The 17167-nt window shown below is 47.1% G+C and overlaps 1 pseudogene; it reads right to left on the bottom strand.

Annotated features, from left to right (window-relative positions):
• Positions 1 to 16752: 16752 nt before the first annotated feature.
• On the bottom strand, positions 16753 to 16869 carry LOC126093105 (5S ribosomal RNA; annotated as a pseudogene).
• Between the last annotated feature and the right edge of the window lie 298 nt (positions 16870 to 17167).

Here is a 17167-nt window from a genome sequence, read left to right as displayed (position 1 = left end):
AGCATTAATTTCTGACCAAGCAAAATATTTTGCTGTAACACAGCTGCAGTAAGAAGGATGTTCGAATGACTATAGAAATGGCCGTTGGTCCGGGCTAAACCACCCCGTGTTCCTAGCTCAGATAGAATCCGAGCACTAAGACACTTCCCCCTCCCCCCCCCCCTCAATCCACGACTGTGAGCGCGGCCTTTTCATACGTATTTGTCACAGCACTTAAGCGCCGTAAAGTTAAGGGGTGATGAAAGTTTTCCGTTTGAGCGGGTTGCTGCAGCGTTTATGCAACACAGTGCGACTCCACTGCAGATGTAAGCACCGGCATGTAGGAAATGGATTAGTTTGGCATCATTCGTGTCTTTCCGATGTGCGTGCGACAAAAGCGGAAGCATGAAGTGTGGCGATGTTATTGCTAAATGTATCCAAAGAAGACCAGCGTACCGTTATTCTTTTGTTGGCTCCGGAAGGACAAATACTGGTAGACACCTAACGGAGTATTAGGAATGGGTACAGCCGCGTCGGCGCACGGACCGTGCTGTCGAACGTCAACGTTGAAAGTGCCGCGTTCGATGTGCCGCTGAACGCTTAGAAACGGTCTGCGACTTGTGCATACGGTACGCGTGTTGCAGCGTGGTATACCCGATTGCAGCTTCCTCCAGCGGCAATTGTTGGTTGCCCCTGGCTCGTAAATCACACTGTTTACGACATGGACGGGCGTAAAATTCCTGTATCGTCTCCATTAAAATGTACCTTTCTCCCTGGTCCATATGCTAGTCATGTTGTTATGTATGTGCCGGCCGCTGTGATAGAGCGGTTCTAGGCGCTTCAGGCGAGAACCGTGTTGCTGCTACGGTCGCAAGGTCGAATCCTGCCTCGGGCATGGATGTGTGATGTGCTTAGGTTAGTTAGGTTTAAATAGTTCTAAGTATAGGGGACTGATGACCTCAGATGTTAAGTCGCATAGTGCTCAGAGCCATTTGAATCATTTTTGTTCTGTCTGTAGTATACATAAATAAAATTCAATATCGGTATCCGTGAAAATATTACAAGGCAAAAAGGAAAGTACCATTTCCAGTCATTAAGGACATCGGATATTAAGATTTCCATTACAGATAGTGTGATACAAATTTACAATAGTTCTCCACAAGAGATGAACATTATTTCATCGTTTAGTAAAACCCTAAGGTCATTCTTACCTGATCACAGTTCCTAATCAGCAGCAGAATCGCTACCTGTGAATTACAAAACTTAAAAGAAAAAAAATGGCAAAATATTTTACTGGATGGAGTGCAAGGTGTCCTATAGATTAAGCCAATCGAACAGTCTCGCTCCTCAAATATTGTACATATATGTAATTCTTTTTTTATTATTATCATGATTTTTTATTTATTTAATTTTAATGTCCCAGAAGAAAAATCATATATGAAAAAGAAAGGAAAGAAATATAGGGCCGAAGTGACATCCTCGCACTTATATTTACATAAAATCTAGTATTATAGTGTATACTTATATTGGACTAATAGGAAAGTATCAAAACCTATTGAAACCACAAAGGTTAATAAAATATTATGGATGTTGTGAGTCACGAACCACCAGCACTTCAAAATGTCACCAGTATAGCGTGATGCTACTTTATTTTATTTTATTTATTTTTTTATTAAAATTTTTTTAAAGGTATAGTAGTTCAGGGGGCAGAGCGGGCAGGGGTCGTACTTGGAGGCCTGGCCACGCTGTCCCTGTCTCCTGACAGGTAAGGGAGAGGCAGCGGGAAGGAAACATTGTACATATATGTAATTCTTTTTTATTATTATCATTATTTTTAATTTATTTAATTTTAATGTCCCAGAAGAAAAATCATATATGAAAAAGAAAGGAAAGAAATATAGGGCCGAAGTGACATCCTCGTCACTTAACTGGGGGTAATATCCTATTCCTCGAAACTACATAAATCTCTACTGGTTACGCTAAACCATTCACAAATCTTGCATGGCCGTACCTAGCTTCTCACCATGTTCTGAAAGCTTTAATTGTAACTATATTACTAATTGAAATTTAACTGAACAAACTGTACCCAGGACAACACGTTTCTAATGGATCCTCAACAAGTCATTGCTTTCAAATGGCATACTCACATAATACGCCAAGTTACAACAATACTTTTATCATGAATATGACGTTTCTCGTCATTTTATTACAACGAATCATACAGTTATCAGCGGGTTTTCGAGAGAACCCCAGTTTTCTGGTGCTCAGAAACGGTATACACACATACGGGCTTCAAACAGAAGCCAATGTGGCACCGCAGAACTCTACACAGAAGGGATATGGCGTGCATGTGACGTAGGTGGAGTTCTGCCATCTCATTGGTCGACGTTCATCCGCACGTTCAGAATGTCTGACATGCTAGATATTGCTCTGCACGCTCGGAAAGACTCCCCAACGTCCCATTACACGCTTTGACGTCAGAAACTCGGCACGTTCAACGTTAGTATGCACGGTCGGTGTGACGGCGGGTTGAGGTGCAGCACATCGTAGAATGGCGCACCAAGTTCCGTGATGGTCGCGATTGGACACAAGATGCCGGTCGATGCTGTAATGCACAAGTTACGCCAACTCAAACTGGAGATACTCGACCACCCACCCTATAGTTCTGAACTCTCCTGGGCGATTATCACGGTATCGGCTCCTTAAAAAAGCGTTGAAGTGTCGATGATTAGTGTCGGACGAGTATGTGCAGCAGACAGTTCCGGACTTCTTCAAGCAGTGGGACACCATGTTCTGCCGAATGGGCATCTTCAACATGGTGCGTGAGTGGGATGATTGGCTCGGTGGTCACAGCGAGTTTGCCTGATTGGAAGACTGATTCTGGACAGTAAGGCATTCGAACTGAAATATTTTGCCCACTCTTTATAATATTCGCGAATAATGGAGGCAGATGTCACAAAAAGGATGATGACTTTATACAGTAGTTACTGGATGGTAAATAGTCATTAATTTTGATTAAAACACTTCAAATTATCATCTATTAATTTGTGCTAGCTAGATCCAGGCCAACGGCCTTGCCGCAGTGGTAACACAGGTTCCCGTCAGATCACCTACATTAAGCGTTGTCAGGCTGGGCTAGCACTTGGATGGGTGGCCATCCGGTCTGCCGAACGCTGTTGACAAGCGGGGTGCACTCAGCCCTTGTGAGGCAAACTGAGGAGCTACTTGATTGAGAAGTAGCGGCTCCGGTCTCGGAAACTGACATACGGCCGGGAGAGCGGTGTGCTGACCACATGCCCCTCCATATGCACATCCAGTGACGCCTGTGGGCTGAGGATGACACGGCGGCCAGTCGGTACCTCTGGGCCTTCATGACCTGTGCGGGAGGAGAGAGAGAGAGAGAGAGAGAGAGCTGGTTCCAGTTAAATAGCTATCTTCATACCATTTTAACCACAACTCGCGAGATGACTTTTTATCACACAGAATCGCACTTTGCTGTGCAGTTTTTTAAATAGTACTCAGAAATGAACTGTTGTAGAACTGAATTTTACACGTTGACACATTATACTATCTCTAGAGCAAGTAAATTTTCACACAAAAATAGATTCCAGGGTTTAAAAGTGCACATGCGCAATGCATTTGATGCGAACCCAAAAAATGTCTGCAAAATGGACGTTCAAGGCTGGGGTCTACATTTCTCTCATTTCTCTTTACCGTCACACTGATAACGTTTGATTTAACTCACAATTTAAATATTTTATTGGCGAAAGAGAAAGGTACTCATCGCCATTGTCCGAAAGTTCTTCCTCTAAATAGTCCTCTTGTTGCTTAGCAGAACTGTAACGACTGGGTATTCCAAAATCATTGTCAGTTTCGTCTATTTCCTGATCTCTATCACCGGCATCAACCTCATCCCACAGACTAATAGATTAATGAAACTTGGGATCATTAAAATGAACACATTCCTGGGCACACGTTATGAACTATACTGAAGAAACAGGTATACATGGCGTTAGGCACGGTGTAGGAAAGCAAATGCATATCAGAAACACTAGTGAACAATAAGAAAAGGAGCTACTAATGATACTTGCCAAAAACATTGTAGGATTTGTAGTTTAAGGAGAACTGGGGCGGAGGGGGGGGGGGGGGGGGATATAGAAGCATTCCGCCAGAACTGGCCTTGGAGAGAGAGTTTTCGAAAATTCTCGCGCGGTCTGAGAGACCATTCCTCGTGAGTTAAAGGTTAATATCCACGGCTAGGCGGCAGAGTTGGCAGCGTCAACGACATTATAGTTTCATATAAGTATCAGTCAGGTGTTGCGAGCCAACAACGTTGTTAGAAGGAAGACTATATGACATTCAGCCCAGGAAAACCGGTTTAGAGTGGGTCCACAGTGAACCTCTCCGACCCCCATTTATACAAACAACGGAAACGTAGTATTTCTCGTCGAAAGCTGGGAAACGTGTCTCATTAAGGCAATGGAAAGGGCAAATAAAAGCGCCCGTTTTTACGCGATCAATTTCCGGCTCATGTTTCCCGTTATTTATCTGTAGAGTCCGGGCGGAAACTTTACAATAAATTCGAGCGCGTTTATCCGCAAGTTTAAAATGAGCAAACTTCTTACCGCCGCCGGCCCTGCGCGGGCAATAAGCACGGCAGGCAGCTATGCATCACGGTTACTGCAGCTGCCAGTGGCCGAGCGGGGGCGGACGGGCGAGGCGTTGGCGCGATTAAGAGGCGCGGCGCGCGCGCTCTGCATTCTGCACGCCGGCAACTTGCGGGCCTGCGGGTTGCGGCGTCAGCGCGCAGCGAAATACACCGGGCTCTGGTTGGCCGTTAAACGAGCCTGCGCGCAGCTGGTGTGCGTTGCAGCGGCTGCGGACTGCACTACGCTGTATACGTGTACACTAACGGGAAAAAAACGGCAACACCAAGAAGGAGTTGCCGGCCGTAGTGGCCGAGCGGTTCTAGGCGCTACAGTCTGGAACCGCGCGACCGCTACGGTCTCAGGTTCGAATCCTGCATCGGGCATGGATGTCCTTAGGTTAGTTAGCTTTAAGTAGTTCTAAGTTCTAGGGGACTGATGACCTCAGATGTTAAGTCCCATAGTGCTCAGAGCCATTCGAACACAGCAGGAGCTGTGGGACATAAACGAAAGTTGGTAGGCGTGTTTCTACATCTGAAAGATGATGTCTGTTCACATTTCGTGCTGGTCGCATAAGAGTGGCGCTAGTAGCTCCACTATGAGGATACGGATCAGGTTTAATTTAAATACGCCCTTTAACGATCGTGAGCGTTAGTTACCGCTGAAGTTGGACATGGTGAGTTTTTGTTAGTCAATAATGCCTTTAAGGTGAGAAAGACGCCATTATCAGCACCTTACTTGGTTTGAACGATGTCGTGTAATAGGGCTATTGGAAGCTGGATGACTCTTCCGCGATGCTACACAGAGACTTGACAGGAACGTAAGCACTGCACATGATTGCTTGCAGCGGTGGTCATGAATATGTATGGTCGCAAGAAGACCGGGCTCCAGACGGCCATGTGGCACTGCCGAGAAGGAAGACCATAATGTTCAGCGTATGGTTCTGACAATTGTTCCGTATCAGATGGTTCAAATGTCTGTAAGCAATATGGGACTTAACATCTGAGGTCATCAGTCCCCTAGACTTAGAGCTACTTAAATGTAACTAACCTAAGGACATTACACACATCCATGCCCGAAGCAGGATTCGAACCTGCGACCGCAGCAGCATTGTGGTTCCGGACTGAAGTGACTAGAACCGTTCGGCCACAGGGGCCGGCTCCTACCGTTTCTGCGGCAGTAATTTTGAGCAGTGTTGGCACCACAGTGACACAAGAAACTGTAGCAAATCAGTTACTTCATGGACAGGTGTGAGGTAGACACCCTCTAGCGTTCTTTCCGCTGACCCCAAACTACCCCGTCTGCGACTTCAGTGGCGTCAAGCGAGAGCGCATTGGAGGGCAGCTCGATGAAGCCTGGTTCAGCCTCGCTGCCACTGACGGCCGTGTGCTGACTAGAAGCAGACCAGTTGAGGGCCTGCAACCAACTTTACTGCACGCTAGACACACTGGACCTAAACCTGGAGTTGTGGTCTGGGGTTTCTCGTGATTATCCCACGCAGCCTGACTGCAAATTTATGTGTGAGTCTGCTGATTTGGCCTGCTGTACTGCCATTTATGAACAGCACTCCAGTGGCTGTTTCCCAGCAGGATAAGGCCTGTATCACTTCTATTCACAAACAGCTTCCCATGCAATATTTTCCAATAGGATAACGCCCGGCCACAACCCAATATGCTCTACAGGGTGCCGTCGTGTTGCCTTGGTCTGCTCAATCACCAGATTTATCTCTGCTCAGAGACGTATGAAAATAATATCAGACGACAATCCAACGTCATCCACAACCAATACCGAGTGAGGTGGCGCAGTGGTTAGACACTGGACTCGCATTCCGGAGGACGATGGCTCAATCCCGCGTCCGGCCATCCTGATTTAGGTTTTCCGTGATTTCCCTAAATCGCTCCAAGCAAATGCCGGGATGGTTCCTTTCAAAGGACTTGGCCGACTTCCTTCCCCGTCCTTCCCTAAGCCGATGAGACCGATGACTTCGCTGTCTGGTCTCCTTCCCCAAAAAGCAACCAACCACAACCAACATTAACCGTCCCTGTATTGATCGACCAAGTGCAACAAGCATGGAACTCCATCCCAGAAACTGACATTCCGAACCTGTACAACACAATTCATGCACGTTTGCATGCTTCCATTCGACACTCTGTCGGCTACGCCGGTTATTTGTGTACCAGCATTTCTCATTTTCAGTGGCTTATCTCACTCTTACGTTAACCTGTGAACTTGCAATGTTAATGACTTGAATATGTTACCTAGAAATTTCATTTCTCTACATTATTTTTTATGGAGGAGTGGCATTTTTCCGTCGGTATATACAGTCTGTCCATAAATTCTCGCTATCACTTCAAGAACCCATTCCTCGGAAACTATTAGAGATAAGAGCATCGTGGTTTGTCCTAAACTATTTAGCAGCCCTTAAAGTTATCGTTCTGCTGGGCCATAATTTTGATGTGTGCCCCACACGTCGCTGTGGAACACCAAGACGATATTTAAGTCCCGGCCATGCACAGGTCAGCAATGAAGTAGTTCTGATTGCTTCAGTGATGGGAGCGTGAGGTGCACCAATGTTGTTGACCTGTACTTTCTACACGCAACCGTTTATGCAACCTCCGGAAAAGAAATCTAATAGCGTGACATCGGGAAAGTTCGAGTGCCATGTGAAGGATCTGTCACGTCAGTCCTCCTCTCAGGAAATATGTCATTCACCACACCTCGCGTTCACACTCTGATTTCGAGGTGCATCTTAGAGTAGACAGTAAACAAAAATGAAAGCAGAGGTGACTCCCTTGATTTGTATGAAGTCAAGCGTTGCGCACGAAGCCACACTGAAACCGAGCAAACGCGAAACGATTGTGCTTACTACTATGGTTTTTTCTCATTACTTCTTTATTTTGGCTCTGGATTACGGCATCCACACAGCCAACAATGGTTATAAGGCTCCAAAGAAACATAATCGCAAGAAAGCAGAACAGCACAGAAGTAAGAAGTTAGCATACAAACACACTGTTAAAGTACGAGGTGCATTCAAGTTCTAAGGCCTCCGATTTTTTTTCTAATTAACTACTCACCCGAAATCGATGAAACTGGCGTTATTTCTCGACGTAATCGCCCTGCAGAGGTACACATTTTTCACAACGTTGACGCCATGATTCCATGGCAGCGGCGAAGGCTTCTTTAGGAGTCTGTTTTGACCACTGGAAAATCGCTGAGGCAATAGCAGCACGGCTGGTGAATGTGCGGCCACGGAGAGTGTCTTTCATTGTTGGAAAAAGCCAAAAGTCACTAGGAGCCAGGTCAGGTGAGTAGGGAGATTGAGGAATCACTTCAAAGTTGTTATCACGAAGAAACTGTTGCGTAACGTTAGCTCGATGTGCAGGTGCGTTGTCTTGGTGAAACAGCACACGCGCAGCCCTTCCCAGACGTTTTTGTTGAAGTGCAGGAAGGAATTTGTTCTTCAAAACATTTTCGTAGGATGCACCTGTTACCGTAGTGCCCTTTGGAACGCAATGGGTAAGGATTACGCCCTCGCTGTCCCAGAACATGGACACCATCATTTTTTCAGCACTGGCGGTTACCCGAAATTTTTTGGTGGCGGTGAATCTGTGTGCTTCCATTGAGCTGACTGGCGCTTTGTTTCTGGATTGATAATGGCATCCACATCTCATCCATTGTCACAACCGACGAAAAGAAAGTCACATTCATGCTGTCGTTGCGCGTCAACATTGCTTGGCAACATGCCACACGGGCAGCCATGTCTGTCAGCATTCGTGGCACCCACCTGCATGACACTTTTCGCATTTTCAGGTCGTTATGCAGGATTGTGTGCACAGAACCCACAGAAATGCCAACTCTGGAGGCGATCTGTTCAACAGTCATTCGGCGATCCCCCAAAACAATTCTCTCCACTTTCTCGATCATGTCGTCAGAATGGCTTGTGCGAGCCCGAGGTTGTTTCAGTTTGTTGTCACACGATGTTCTGCCTTCATTAAACTGCCTTCATTAAACCCACGAACGCACTTTCGACACATCCTTAATTTCATCACCACATGTCTCCTTCAACTGTCGATGAATTTCAATTGGTTACACACCACGCAAATTCAGAAAACTAATGATTGCACGCTGTTCAAGTAAGGAAAACGTCGCCATTTTAAGTATTTAAAACAGTTCTCATTCTCGCCGCTGGCGGTAAAATTCCATCTGCCATACGGTGCTGCCATCTCTGGGACGTATTGACAATGAACGCGGCCTCATTTTAAAACAATGCGCATGTTTCTATCCCTTTCCAGTCAGGAGAAAAAAAAATCGGAGGCCTTAGAACTTGAATGCACCTCGTAAAATAGCAGCGAAGGGTAGCTGCATGCTCTAGGGCGCCTTGCCACGATTCGCGCGGCTCCCCCCGTCGGAGGTTCGAGTCCACCCTCGGGCATGGGGTGTTTGTGTTGTCCTTGGCGTAAGTTAGTTTAAGTTAGATTAAGCAGTGTGTAAGCGTGTGGACCGATGAACTCAGCAGCTTGGTCCCATAGAAACTTACCGCAAATTTCCAAATATTTCCAAAAGTAAAATAAAATTAAACAAACATCAGACACCCGGCAACAGTGATGACAGTGACATTGGAGTAGAACTACAAATAGCACTATACAGCAACATTATGACAAATATGCAGGCCGGCCGTTGTGGCCGAGCTGCTCTAGGTGCTTCAGTCCGAAACCACGCGGCTATTGCGGTCGCAGGTTCGAATCCTGCCTCGGGCATGGGTGTGTCTGATGTCCTTAGGTTAGTTAGGTTTACGTAGTCCTAAGTCTAGGGAACTGATGACCTCAGATATTAAGTCCCTTAGCGCATAGAGCCTTTTCAACGATTTGAACAAACATGCATATGCTCTTAAAGTAAAAGACAAAACCTGAAAGGGCAAACACCGTAGATCATAAGGTAAGTACAACATTAGCTGTAGAACAAAAATGAAACTGACATCATATAACAGTATGAGAAATGTAACGTACAGACAAACGTACTCAAGGTAAAATAAAAGCCCAAAATAACAACCACAATACAACCAAAGGTATTTACTATAGTGGCAGAATAACAGTGATATAAAGTGCACAAGAGAGCAATAATGAAAATTTAATGTACAAATAGAGATATGTACGCAAATTAAAACACAAAATACGCACGCCAGGTGAAAATGAAGACCTTACAACTCATAAATTAACAATAGTTTTTGAACAAGCTACAATTTTAAAATCGGTACAGTAAAACTGGGACACTGGTGGGGAGGGGGTAACCACCCGCAGCCAATTTCTTATACAAGACTGATTGTGCAGTTGTATACTTGGAACATGCCAGTATGATGTGTTTAAGATCCGCTATTGTCGTTGAGTCCTTATGGCAGTCTCCAGATGTGGTAATCAAATGGTTCAAATGGCTCTGAGCACTATGGGACTTAACATCTGAGGTCATCAGTCCCCTAGAACTTAGAACTACTTAAACCTAACTAACCTAAGGACATTAAACACGTCCATGCCCGAGGCAGGATTCGAACCTGCGACCGTAGCGGTCGCGCGGTTCCAGACTGAAGCGCCTAGAACCGCTCGGCCACCCCGGCCGGCTGTTGTGGTAATCATCAACGGTTATAGGTACATGGGGTAAAATCCGGGTACCAGCAAATGATAGAAGTCGTATGACGTCTACGTAGCTGCACCGCGGCGAACCATGGTCGAGAAGAGATGCTCGGTTGTCCTTATAGTGTTGAGAGACATGCCATTCACAGTTCAAAGCATGATAAGCAGCCTCCCGTATCGTCGATGTGATATCCGTTTAAGGGATCGGCTTGGGCGTAAGTGGCCTTTTGTGATACTCCTCTTGTCAAGGCGGTAAACAATTTCATTATGAAGAATGTCATGCTGACCTTTAATCCAGAGTAATTGGACGGCAATATCCAAGCTCTGCGCGTTTCTTATGGCCGCCGAGACTTCCATAATATACCTGTTGGCCTGTTTATCAAACGTGGGATGTTGCAATTTTTGCAACACACTTTGAGGGTCCGTAAATATGAGGATGAACTTGAATGTGCGGATACAATAATAAATAGCTTCCCTGATGGCCAGTAGCTCCGCAGCGTAGATAGAATATTCAGGCCGGCGACCAAAACATTTGGAATGCGCCATTATAGGGGCTAAAGAAGGCATATCCCACAACCACCTCAGCTTTGGAATCGTCTATATAGAGGTGAGCGTATTGCGGGTACTGTATGATGAGAAAATGGTCAAGGTCGCGAGTGATGTTGGTCTCCTTTCGGAAATCGGACAGTATGTATGACACTGGGGCTGGAGTCAAGAAAAACGAAAAGCAAAAAGCGAAAACAGGGGTTTGTGTGTCCTGTAGAGTGAGCGGAGAGAGATGGCGCCATTTCTCGTAGTTGCGGACTAGTAAAGTAGTTCTTTTCATTCGTCGTCCAAGAGGTGCCTGTGTGAATCTCCATAATCGAACCACCGCCTTAAGAGAGGCACAGTCACATATCGGAGATCGACTGAAGACAAAAATATCAGACAACATCTGCCGTCTTATAGACATTACAAACGCTTCTACTAGCAGGGCGTTGGTGGGCGTTGATTTCATAGCTCCGAGAACAAGACGAATCACTCTATAGTGGATGACATCGAGCATGAGAAAAACCGATTGCGTTGCATTGCCGTAGACAATATTACCATAATCTAAGACAGAACGGATCAAAACCTTATAATCGTGTCTGCTCTCCACCATACTCGGGCAAGCATACGCAAGATATTCTCAGTGTCATCCACCTTGTCGATGAGGTACATATCGCGCCGCGTCCACGTGAGTTTTTTGTCGAAGTAGACTCCAAGGACTATTGCATGTGACCGAACAGTAAATGTGTACAGGCCAAGCTGAAGTTCGAATGAGAGGTTATTGCGCCGTGTCCCCGTGAATGTCACAGCAACTGATTTGCCAGGCGGCAAAGTGAGCCCATTTTTGAAATCCCATGTAGCCAGCACTCGTCCGCGGAACGTAAACAAGGGACGGTCACGTGCAGCGCAGTAGCGAGAATGTCCGAACGCCGCGGCAGGCGGAAGTGAACTGCTACTACGGTTCTAAAAGAAATTCTGTGCTGTCACCGCCAGATACCCCCACTTGCTAGGTGGTAGCTTTTAAATCGGTGGCGGTCCATTAGTATACATCGGACCCGCGTGTCGCCACTGTCAGTAATTGCAGACTGAGCGCCACCACACGGCAGGTCTAGAGAGACGTACTAGCACTCGCCCAGTTGTACAGCCGACGATGCTAGCCATGGTTCACTGAGAATTACGCTCTCATTTGCCGAGACGATAGTAGCATAGCCTTCAGCTACATTTGCTACGACCTAGCAAGGCGCCGTATTCAATTAATATTGAGATTCTATTAATGTATCATCAAGAGCGATGTTCTACAAATGTGGATTAAAGTTAAGTATTCCAGAAGCTACGTACTTTTCTTTATAGCATTCATTACGTATCCTGTTTCAGACCTCACGCCAGCCTGCGTGAGTTTAAGCGCGTGCCTTTCGGCTTATTCTCATTGTGTCTAGGCTGTCTTGTCTAGACACAACATATTTGGCGACGACGATGGGATCGGTCGTATTGCTCTAATTTACTTGTGTCATGGCTTTGCCACATTCTCCAGATGTACTGTCCGAATTTTATCGCTTGCAGAATCAACAGACGCAGGCCTTATTGGATGCCCTTGGACAGCTCGTCCAGGGTCAACGTGCACTGCAAAACGATGCGGCAGCCGCCGCTTCATCGCTACCGCAGCCACAACACGCAGTTGCACCGCCATTTCGTCCGTTTCAGCCAGAAGTGGAAAGCTGGACGGAGTGGTCACGCCAATTTGGATTCCATCTCGCCGCCTACAGAATTCAAGTTAACGAGCGGCAGCCTCACTTATTATCGTGTGTCGGCATCCAGACGTACAGTGTGATAGTGAAATTGTTTCCCCGACGCGACGTAGCAACACTGTCCTACGACGAAATTTTGTCTGCTTTAGATGCCTACTTCAAGGAATCAGTCAATGTAGTTGCAAAAAGGTATACATTCTTTCGTACAAAACGTACGGCCGGTCAAACTAATAGGGAGTGGGTTGCAACTTTGCAAGGCCTTACTAGGGATTGTGCATTTGAGTGTGAATGTGGACTCCCTTATTCAGATACTATGGTGCGTGATGCAATTGCACAGAACATTTCTGATGTTCGTATACGGGAACAGATTTTAAAACTAGTCAACCCCTCCCTTCAACAAGTGATGGACATATTGGATAGGCAAGACACACTTGACTTTGCTCAGGAATCATCTGAAACTTCGCCAGCTGTGTGTCACATTAACCGGCCCGCCAGGCGAGCTGCACGGAACTGTAAACAGCCCTCGCGCAAGTCCGCGCAGCCACGTGTGCTGCACAAGAACGCAAATGCAGTGAAATCTTGCCCGCGGTGTGCTACTAGACATTCGCATGAGAATTGCCCGTCACGCCAGGCTATCTGCTTTTTCTATAATAAAAAAGGCCATGTTCAAAGTGTTTGCCAGAAAAAGCTTAGATCGGACACTCACAATCATTCCAGGCCCTTTGCTTTGCGCCGGAATCGAACCAAGAGTACTCGGGCTCATGAACCTTTGCCCGTGGAAATTCATGTAGTTAATTCCACTCCGCCCGGTGCTTCTCTCTCTAACAGTGACTGTGTTCGTCCCGAAAAAAGTGTGCGTCGACATCGACAGAAATCCCGTCAAGTCGCCAGTGCTTCTGTCCCAGAAACGGTTCACGTTGCACGCGACAGTCGCTCTTGTCGTCAGCAGGACAATAAACTTTTTGTAGACTTGGAAATTAATGGCAACGTGATACCATTCCAGCTCGATACCGGAGCTGCAGTTTCATTGCTCAATAAAGACACGTACAAACAACTGGGCACACCTCCGTTGCGTGCCACAAATGTTAAGTTACATAGTTATTCCGGACAGCAGATCCCTGTGTTAGGACAGTGCAGCCTTCTTGCAACATACAAGGGACAAACAAAACTTGTGTCATTTTACGTCCTTCGTTCTTCTTCTGCAGTGAACTTGTTTGGTTTAGATTTATTTCAGTTGTTTAACTTGTCTATAGTCAATCAGGTCCTCTCAGTGAACCAGACTGCGCCTTCAGCCAGTGTTTCTCGTCTCTGTGAAGAATTTGCAGACATTTTTGCTCCGGGCCTTGGTTACGCTAAGAACTACGAAGCACATTTGGAACTGAAAGTAAACGCGCAACCGAAATTTTTCAGAGCGCGCAATGTTCCCCACGCATTGCATGATGAGGTCGCAAGAACATTAAATGATTTGGAATCACAAGGTGTAATTGAACATGTGCAGGCTTCTCTCTGGGCTTCACCCTTAGTCATTTTGCAAAAACCTTCCGGAAAATTGAGATTTTGTGTGGACTTCAAGGCAACAGTGAATCCACAACTAGTGACTGCGACTTTTCCTTTGCCCTGCCCAGAAGATCTTTTTGACAAACTGTGCCCGGGAAAATATTTTTCAAAGTTGGACCTAGCAGATGCATACTTGCAAATACCGGTGAACGAAGAATCCCAGCGCGTCTTGGTGGTTAACACGCATCTTGGATTGTACCGATTCAAAAGACTGCCATTCGGGTGTGCATCCGCCCCTGCATTGTTTCAGCAATATCTACAAACTGTTTGTGCGTCGGTCCCTACTGCAACGAACTATCTGGACGATATTGTGATCTCCGGAAAGACGGCAGACGAACATTTAGACAATCTCCGGACATTATTTCAGGTCTTGCGACAAAATGGTCTTCGCTTGCAGAAGGACAAATGTGTGTTTTTTGCTCGTGACTTGCCATATCTGGGACATGTACTCCATGCCCAAGGCATACATCCCAGTCCAGAGCACCTCCGTGCCATACAAGACTTGCCTTCGCCGCAGAATTTGAAGCAGCTACAGAGTGTGCTGGGCAAAATCAACTATTACCATCGCTATATCCCTCATGCCTCTTCCATTTCAGCTCCGCTTCATCGCTTACGCCGTAAAGGTGTTCCGTTCGTCTGGACGACGGAATGCGAACGCGCCTTTCGCCAGTTGAAATCGGCGTTGCTTTCCAATACTTGCCTTACGCCATTCGATCCCCGGAAACCCCTTTTGTTGATGGTAGATGCATCGGATTTCTGGATCGGTGCTGTGCTTGCGCACAAAGATGGCTCGCATGATCGCCCTATTGCCTTTGCGTCCAAATTGCTCTCGTCAGCGCAAAGAAATTATTCACAGATCGAGAAAGATGCTTTGGCTCTCGTCTTTGGTGTTACAGAGTTTCATGATTTCTTGTATGGTCGTCACTTTACCATCATCACAGACCACAAACCTTTGACATCGCTTTTTTATCCGTCCAAGCCTGTACCTCCACGTACAGTGCAGAAATTCATTCGCTGGTCTATTTTCCTCTCGCCGTACCGCTACAATATCTTGTATCGGTCCACTGCTAATCACGGAAACGCCGATGCGTTGTCCCATTTGCCTGTTGCTGAGGATAGAGCATTCGATTCTTCCGAACTTGCTTGCATGTTCATTGATTCGGAAACCGATGACGTGGTCGAATCGTTTCCGATTGATTTTCGTCGTGTAGCTACAGCTACAGCAGCTGACCCTGTCCTTGCGTTTTGTTGCTACGCAATGGCCCTTGTCAAAGTCACGGATCGAGGATCCGTTGGTTCGCCGATTTTTTGCTCACAAGGAACAACTTTTTGTACGACGTGGTGTTTCGCTGTTGCGTTCTGATAATGATCAGTCCAGGGTCGTGGTCCCACGTTCGTTACAGTCCTCTGTCTTAAAGCTTCTCCACCAAGGACATTGGGGTATAGTGCGAACGAAACACCTTGCTCGTCAGCACTGTACTTGGTTCGGAATCGATGCTGCGATTACGCATATGTGCTCTTCTTGCATGGCGTGTGCCGAACAACAATCCGCACCTCCGCGGAAATTCTTTGCATGGCCAAAAGCCACTTCCCCTTGGCAACGCTTACATATTGATTTTGCTGGTCCATTCTGGAATGCTCGATAGTTGGTTCTGGTCGATTCATTCAGTAATTTTCCTTTTGTTGTCCGGATGTCTTCCACGACGTCTTCTGCCACCATCAAAGCGTTATCTGCTATCTTTTGCATTGCAGGTCTTCCACAGACTATTGTTTCCGACAATGGCCCACAATTCATGTCCGCAGAATTTCAGTCATTCTGCACGGCCAATGGTATTCAACATCTGACATCCGCGCCGTTTTCGCCTCAGTCAAACGGTGCCGCTGAACGTTTGGTCCGGACTTTCAAGTCACAGATGTTGAAGTTGAAAGAGTCGCATTCTCGGGAGGACGCATTATTGCTCTTTTCGTCCTCGTATCGCGCTCAGCCCCGAGATGGCCGCTCGCCGGCTGAGTTGCTCCATGGTCGTCCTCATCGAACCTTGATGTCTTTGCTACATCCGCCGCATAAGGTTCCTGTGCAGCGGCAGACACTTGCCTTTGCTCCCGGCGACGTTGTATACTATCACAACTATCGCGGTTCACGGCGTTGGCTCGCAGGGCGCATTCTTCGCTGCCTCGGCCGCGCGATGTATTTGGTTTTGGGGGCCTCTGGTGAGGTGCGTCGGCATCTCAATCAGCTGCGCCTCTGTCGTCGTCTGGGTTCTGCCGCTCCCCGTCTGCTTTCAGCGACGGTGTCATCCGGTCAGCGCCCTGGGGACCCATCTACTGGCTCGCCTCATCCCCAGGTGTTACCGACGCTGCCTTCCATTTTGCCCCATGGCGACGCGCCGCCGCAGCCGCCGCCGGCGCAGCCCGCAGTGGACGCGTCGCTGCAACCGCCGGGCGCCTCCCTGGGTCACGCGCCGCCGATACCTTCCCGTGACCAGCTGTCCTCCGCCAAGGAACTCTTGCCCGCTCCGGACCATCTGTCGTCTTCGCCAGTCGGGTAGGAGGGGCATGTGGTCAGCACACAGCTCTCCCGGTCGTTATGATGGTTTTCTTTGACCAGAGCCGCTACTATTCGGTCGAGTGGCTCCGCAATTGGCATCACGAGGCTGAGTGCACCCCGAAAAATGGCAACAGCGCATGGTGGCCAGATGGTCACCCATCCAAGTGCCGGCCACGCCCGACAGCGCTTATCTTCGGTGATCTCACGGGAACCGGTGAATCCACTGCGGCAAGGCCGTTGCCCTCTCCCTAAAGCTTACCACTATTTTTCCTAGAATTTCGAACATCTTGCATCAGTTTACATTATCGAACGCTATTTCCAGGTCGACAAATTCTATGAACATGTCTTGATTTTTCTTTAATCTTGTTTCCATTATAAACCGCAACGTCAGAATTGCCTCGTTGGTGCCTTTACCTTCCCTAAAGCCAAACTGATCGTCATCTAATGTATCCTCAAACTTCCTTTCCATTCTTCTTTTACATCTGCATTCACGTACGGAGCGTTGGAAGAATGACTGTCTGATGGCCTCTGCGAGCTTGA

The sequence above is a fragment of the Schistocerca cancellata genome, chromosome 7 (genome assembly GCF_023864275.1).
Source record: "Schistocerca cancellata isolate TAMUIC-IGC-003103 chromosome 7, iqSchCanc2.1, whole genome shotgun sequence".
NCBI lineage: Eukaryota > Metazoa > Arthropoda > Insecta > Orthoptera > Acrididae > Schistocerca > Schistocerca cancellata.
The sequence above is the reverse complement of the archived record's forward strand: the minus strand, read 5'-3'. Positions and strand labels throughout refer to the sequence as shown.